Source organism: Musca domestica, unplaced genomic scaffold, assembly GCF_030504385.1.
Source record: "Musca domestica strain aabys unplaced genomic scaffold, Musca_domestica.polishedcontigs.V.1.1 5, whole genome shotgun sequence".
Taxonomy (NCBI): Eukaryota; Metazoa; Arthropoda; class Insecta; order Diptera; family Muscidae; genus Musca; species Musca domestica.
The window spans coordinates 7,354,258-7,360,233 of record NW_026712346.1 but is presented as its reverse complement, the minus strand read 5'-3'; the positions used below and the strand labels follow the sequence as shown (position 1 = coordinate 7,360,233).

General features: G+C 33.5%; 1 long non-coding RNA gene across 2 annotated transcripts; it reads right to left on the bottom strand.

The window, feature by feature from the left end:
• Nucleotides 1-380: 380 nt before the first annotated feature.
• On the bottom strand, nt 381-1,205 carry LOC131805010 (uncharacterized). 2 transcript variants are annotated; one of them, XR_009343463.1, is made up of 3 exons: nt 986-1,205; nt 724-923; nt 381-666 (listed from the first exon to the last, which is right to left on the bottom strand). It is a non-coding gene; the product is annotated as an uncharacterized LOC131805010 (long non-coding RNA). The 2 variants fall into 2 exon arrangements; XR_009343462.1 differs by having other exon boundaries at nt 724-883; nt 986-1,195.
• Between the last annotated feature and the right edge of the window lie 4,771 nt (nt 1,206-5,976).

Below are 5,976 nucleotides of genomic sequence, written 5' to 3'. Positions count from 1 at the left end.
TCTCTGTATGAATACTTCACCTCAAATATCTCAAGAAAAACTAGTCTTGGATATGTCTATACAAAGTTTCGCACAATTTTTGAAAATCTCAAAATTGGTTACAATCAACATCCGACCAACAAGGTAGATTTCATGCTGGATATATTTAATACTACCAAAAACAATACACCAACAGAATATTTCAAAGCACACTACTACGAATTAATTAACGACTTCAGATCCGAAGGCGTTTCTATTTGGGCGACGGATGCTGCTGTTTTTAACAACAACACAGGCTGCGCTGTCTGCAATATATCTGCTAATCAAAATTTTGTTTTCAAAATTAATGAAAAACTTTCTTCTCTTACTGGTGAACTATGTGCAATTGAAAAGGCAGTTGATTTGATGATCGAAGACGGTGTCAGCACAGCTGCTTTATTTACAGACAGCAAAAATGCTTGTCTTCTGCTTAAAAACAACACATCTCACAATTTTACTGTGTACAATATTCTAAACAAAATAGTTAATTCGCATTTAAATAAAATCTCGTTTGTTTGGACACCTTCCCATGTCGGTATACCAATCAATGAAACAGCCGATTATTTTGCGAAGCATGCAGCAAATGTTGGTTCACCAATCAACTTCTGTCTGTCGGTCACAGATGCGTCGAAACGCATTGAGTCACTCCTGTGGAATGAGTTTATAGAAAATTACAAGGACATCTCACGGACTAAAGGAACTTACTTCTACCAATTCCTCCCGGCGCCTGCTAAACAGCCCTGGTTCTTTTCATCAAACATGAAACCTGAAAACATAAAGATTGTTAATCGATTGCTCACTGGTCATACTTACACCAAAAAATATTTCCACAGGATTGGAATTGCTGACTCAAATCTTTGTGAAACTTGCAACGAAATTGAAGATGAAAAACACATAATTTTTTTCTGCAAAAAGCATCAAAATCATAGGAATGATTTTGATTTGTTCAAGAAATTTAATAACTTACCGGAAATCCTGATGTCCAAAAACCAACAAAATATAGATAAATTAATCAAATTTATTCCACTTTGCAAAATTGAAGTTTGACTTTTATTTGTAAATAATCATCATATTTGCTTACAGTTCTTTATTTTTTTTTCTTTTAGTTTTGATTTTTTTGTTTTGTTTTGATTTCTTATGTATTCCATTCATATCACTACATTCTGTAAACACACATATACTGTAAACAAAACGAAAACGAAAATAAAAGAGTACTGATACTTTTCAAGCAACCAATAACCGGTCATGGTGAATGGGCACGAAAGTGTTCTAACCACCAACATACTTAACGACGTAGAAGTACAAAAAAAAAAAAAAAAAAAAAAATGCTGCTATTGGAATGCATTAGTTTATCGTCAACAGTTGAGGAAAAGTATTGTTGGTTGGAAAAACCACCGATTCAAAATAGCTGGCAATAGACCTTTTCATTTGGTTATCCACTGCAATTACCACTCGCTATTTGATGCAAAATTATTGTTATTGTGAGTACCGCAGTCCATTACAGACATCGCTGCTGTCTGCCCTTCGGGGTGCCTGCATTAGCTTCCGCTGACTTTGTGGCCGCTGCGTAGGAGAAATTGCCTCCACCAGAGGTCCTTCCACTCAAAAATTAGTTTTACTCCTACAGCACTTCGCAACAATTTGACAGTGGGAATTTTTTCCATAATTAAATATAAATGTATACCGCGGGAACAATTAAGTGAAATTCCTGGAAAACAATGAAATGTCCCGAAGCCGAGTAGATCGACTGGCACAATCAGCTGGCTTGGTGCCACATGTATAAAAAAAAAAAACAAAACTAACACTCCGTTGTCTATATATTCATTAGCATGGTAGAAGATTACAGGTAGACGCAACAACGCTTGGGAATTTTAAATTTATTTTGAAATATAAGTAGATTTTTTTATGTTATCTTATACGAAAAAATTGCCCGTTTTCGCGATTTCCTTTATATAAAAATAATTGGGAGAAAATTGCCAAATAAAAAAACCAACTTGTTGCATTTCTTATTGGTAAATTTAAAGTTACGAGATTCTAGCTTCAGGCCTGTAGCTTGTAATTACTGTACCAGGTTTGCTGTTTTGTTTATGATACAACTTTTATTTTAGGAGTTAATAAACAGTAATGAATTAAAGATTAAAAATTAAGTCTGCTGACTCTCTTAGGGCTGACCCCATGAGCTTAGCTGAGGAACGCAAGCAATACTCTGGAACATTTTTAAATTTTTCAACACAACTTTACATCAAAGCATAATCCATTAACACCCCCTTTTTCCTGCCTCAGAGGATAACGTAACCGCCACCCAACCTTAGTCAATAATAAAATAAATATCAAACAGAAAGAAAGGTAAATAAATATCAAACAAAGAAAAATCGAAATGTATTTTCTTTTTTGCCGGAAGAGTTTAACTAAATAACATTTTTTTTAATATTTTGAAGGCGGGGTGGGTCTATTAGAAACCACAATATTCTATGGCCTGGCATCACCATATAGTACTTGACAGTGCAATTGTGGTTTCTAATCTGAAACCGTATAATATCAAATCTATTAAAACGTGGATCAAATCATAGGGAAAAGTAGAGAAACAGAAACAACATTTCAAATAAAAAACACACATAAACATATATGAAAACAAAAAAATCCAATAATACTTCTTCTCGACCAAAAATGATGATTTTTTATTATATTTATCTTTCTTGCAAAGCAAACAGTTGCATTTAGTTAGAGTTGACTGTTATCCGGGAATACAAACTGTTATACCCTTGATCAGGCTAATTTATCCAACCCAAAAATGTTGGTGTCTTGGGCAAATATTGGTGCCGAGCGTTTGACGGGTGGTAAACTTCGTAGGATTATTGATTACGCCCATAGATGGCAGCGGGCTGATTATTTTGATATGTATTCGTAATTAAATTTCCTTTAGATTGGATTTTTCACAAAGTCATCAGTGACATAATATCCACTAGTTACGCTAAGCGTCAACGAACTAGGTTTCATATGCCTTTTAAAGTTCGAAGACTATGTAATCGTTACCTAAGTAATTAGAATAAACCAACCTTAACCATTTTTTCTCACTCTTTGCACTAGCATTTTACTAACTTTACTGATAAACAATACACAATCTAAATATTAATGCGCTTAACTGTGCTATTCAACTCATGAATATATTTTTATAAATTCACTAAAGGGTTAATGCAACTTACTTCTCTTTCCATACAAACCACTCTCTTCTATAGGTTCTGGAGAGGAAGATGACAGATTTCAACTATTCGACATATTGTGATAGGTTCATTGTAGTATTGGTTTAATAATAATTCACAATACTTGTTCCTTTTGAATAAAAGTTTTACTAAAAAAATTGTTCACTCTCGATATTAAGAGCATCCCAGCACATAAATCTTCCATCTGAGACCACATCCAAAACCTGTTTACAATTTCTACTTACATTTACACAGCGATGGTCTAGGCCGTCAGGCGAGTCCGTAATCTACCGACAATTTAAGCGAATGTTGGATGGGTCTGAAATCTACGGACATTGTAAGCGAAGGCTGGATGGGTTGGAAATCTATCGACGATGTAAGCGAAGGTTGTATTTATATTAGGTTGTGGAACTTAAATTTCAGCTGTGTTTTATAAAAATATTTTTATTAGAGAAAAGTGTTTTCAAAAACAAAATATTCTTATTAAAATAAAAAAATTATGCCTAAAAAAGTTGATAATAATAATAAATAAAATTCAAATATTTTTATTAACCCAGCAATTTAAAATTTTTTTACATACGCCCAAATCCATTAAATACATGGTAACATGGTACAATGAATTCAAGGTAGGGCAGAACTACCATATGATTTCAATTTTTTTATTTTCTTGGCTTAATATGTCATCTTTATTTGTTTATGTATGTGTTTTCTTTTCAATAATAAAAAAATTGTCCAGAAAATATTCAAATTCGGGTGTTTTCAAAATGTTTATTTCAACGTATGCATCTACAAAATCTAGAGTTTTTGTAGCGAAATAATCCTATAGAGATATGTAGTACATGATTTTGAAAAGAAGTTTTGACCTTTCATTCAGTTATCGCGTTTTTCAATTATTTATTCAAAACAAATGCAACAAGTTGTTTGATTTTTTATTGTTTTGATACTAATTCTGACATTACAAGCCAAACAGGTAGACCTCTATACTTGCAATTTTTTCAAAGTTGACCTACCTTCTCTTCATTGTACCATGCATGGTAAGTTTTTTCTGATATAATACCAACATGCAGATACGTACCCGGTGTAACAGTCCTTGTAAGCATATTATTCGTTTTCACAAAACTATTGATGCTGGAACGTCCAAGCCTTCCGACCTTAAAATATCTAAAAGTTCATAGCAACATGTTTTACCTGGTAGGTGTTTCTAATTACAGGACGACAATTTGCAAGTTAATCCCCCCGTATTTTCTGCAGCAATGGTCACACAAGTTGACTGTTGAAACAAATCGTCCTGATCGTTGTATTGAATCTGTTCATTAAATACAATATTATTGTTTTCCAAACAGACCGTTCTCAACTGTGCATTTCTTTTTAAATTATCGTCTTCCAATTTATTTAATTTCTCTTACTGAATCCTGACATTTTTTTAAACTTATTTAACACACAACACTTACTATACTCTTATTTTATTAATTTATTGTTATATTCACAAGTTGTCTTTCAAAAATACTTCACAGAATGAAATTTTGCTTTAACAAATAAAGAAGTATCAACAATGAATAACGGTACAACACCAGCTGCAACAACAAACAAAAAAACTTTACAAAATAATTCGGAGACATCCGATTCAGCTGAAGTGCGATGGACACATTTTATTATATTTTGTTTTGTTCTTAAATTCTAAATATGGATTTTGTTTCACAATGTAATAGCAATACGACTCATCTAAATCGGATGCAAGCTGCATGCTATTAAAGGCTGTTATTTCATTTTTTCTTGTTGACAAAATAGCATACATTTGGAGGGGTATTAAATTGCAATGGCCAGCGGACTGCTGGGATATATAATTTTTAGTAGGAGTGTAAGAGGGTATGCCTGGCAAAATTAAGAAGGTAAAGTCATTTCAAAAAAGCATACCCATCTCTGCATTTTCTGCAATTTACCTTCTCACATTTCTCTTCAAAAAACAGGTTCCCATCTCTGTTTTTGTGTATGTACAATGGATTTATAAATAAAAATTTTGACAATTAGATGTTGTCAAATGAATAATTTTTGAAAAAAATTTTAAAAATATGATTGCATGAGTTTACCTCCTTGATTCTACCATGAGTGTATGGCTACACCACTCGATGGTCCGATAACACCATAATCCTTATAGAAATATACTTGGCAACGCAGGCTTTTTTCCTTGTCAAAGAACGAATGGTGTAATACAAACAAAGGACAAAAGAATACTTTCAATCAACTATTAGATCGTTCTAATGTTTTCTTTGAAATTTTCCAAAAATAATATTGTTTCTATTTCAGGTCAATGATGCTGCTATTGGAATGCATTGGTTTATCGTCAACAGTTGAGGAAAAGTATTGTTGGTGGAAACACCACCGATTCAAAATAGCTGGCAATAGACCTTTTCATTTGGTTATCCACAGCAAGTACCACTCGCTATTAGATGCAAAATTATTGTTATTGTGAGTACCGCAGTCCATTACAGACATCGCTGCGGTCTGCCCTTCGGGGTGCCTGCATTAGCTACCACTAACTTTGTGGCCGCTCCGTAGGAGAAATTGCCTCCACCAAAGGTCCCTCCACTCAAAAAATAGTTTTACTCCTACAGCACTTCGCAACAATTTGACTGGGAATTTTTTCCATAATTAAATATAAATGTGGATCAACTCTAGTTTAGTAAAAACTCTTCGATTTTTTCGAAACTTTTTCCAGAGGTAGGTATTTTTACCCTGATCCCGGGGACGGACCCGGGTC